Here is an 860-nt window from a genome sequence, read left to right as displayed (position 1 = left end):
ATCACTTTCATTGTTGTTTGGTAGGAACCTTATTTGGCTGTAGATGTCATCCTCGGTATAGTTACACCAGAGGAAAGAAAATCTTACGGACATTATGTAAGTGACCTTAGAAAGAAGTTAGAACTATCGTATCATGCTGCTTCTTTAGAAATTGGTAAGTCTCAACAACAACAGAAAAAGAACTACGACCAGAAAGCAAAATATTCTGTTTTAGAGCAAGGAGATCGTGTTTTCGTGAAGCCTTTGTTTTTCAAAGAGGGAAGGCATAAGATCTCGGACAGATGGGAAGAAGATGTATACATCATCATCAGCCAGCCAAACTCAGATGTTCCGGTATATGAGATAAGTATGGAGAATGATAAAGGTAATGTTAGGAAACTGCACCAAAACCATCTTCTTCCTATAGTGTCTGTACCTATAGGTTTACCTGAGCCTATTACACCCGCTCCAGTGCCGAAACCTCGACGATGACAAACACCAACACCACCAGCATCAGAAAAGGATAACGAGGAAGATATTATTGATGATGATTATGATATTGCGTACGTGGTGGGGGATACCCTTCGTCATCTCCCCGCTAGCCCCACTGAAGTTTTATCAGCTGATGATAGCGAGTCCTGTCAGAATGTGGATCCCGTGGAGCCTGAGCTTCAAGATTCTGAGAGTGACGAAGCTGTAGACGAAGCATCCCCAGTACCTCGTGTATCTGGAAGAAGAAGACAACTGCCGTCCAGATATCAAGACTTTGTTATGCACCAAGCTGTTGATACTTCATTTTCCCGTAGGGAGGGAGTATGTGATAGGGTGCATTTTAAAACAAACTTGGTATTTATTAAATTGTTGGTTTAACGCATCTGTAA

The 860-nt window shown here is 41.7% G+C and overlaps 1 protein-coding gene across 1 annotated transcript in view; it reads left to right on the top strand.

Moving 5' to 3' along the window:
• The window catches only part of LOTGIDRAFT_170630 (hypothetical protein), a gene marked incomplete at both ends in the record, with an annotated part of 10,448 nt that overhangs the window by 835 nt on the left and 8,753 nt on the right, over window positions 1–860 (top strand). The window lies entirely within an intron of this gene.

Source organism: Lottia gigantea, assembly GCF_000327385.1.
Source record: "Lottia gigantea unplaced genomic scaffold LOTGIsca_101, whole genome shotgun sequence".
Classification (NCBI taxonomy): Eukaryota; Metazoa; Mollusca; class Gastropoda; family Lottiidae; genus Lottia; species Lottia gigantea.
The sequence above is the reverse complement of the archived record's forward strand: the minus strand, read 5'-3'. Positions and strand labels throughout refer to the sequence as shown.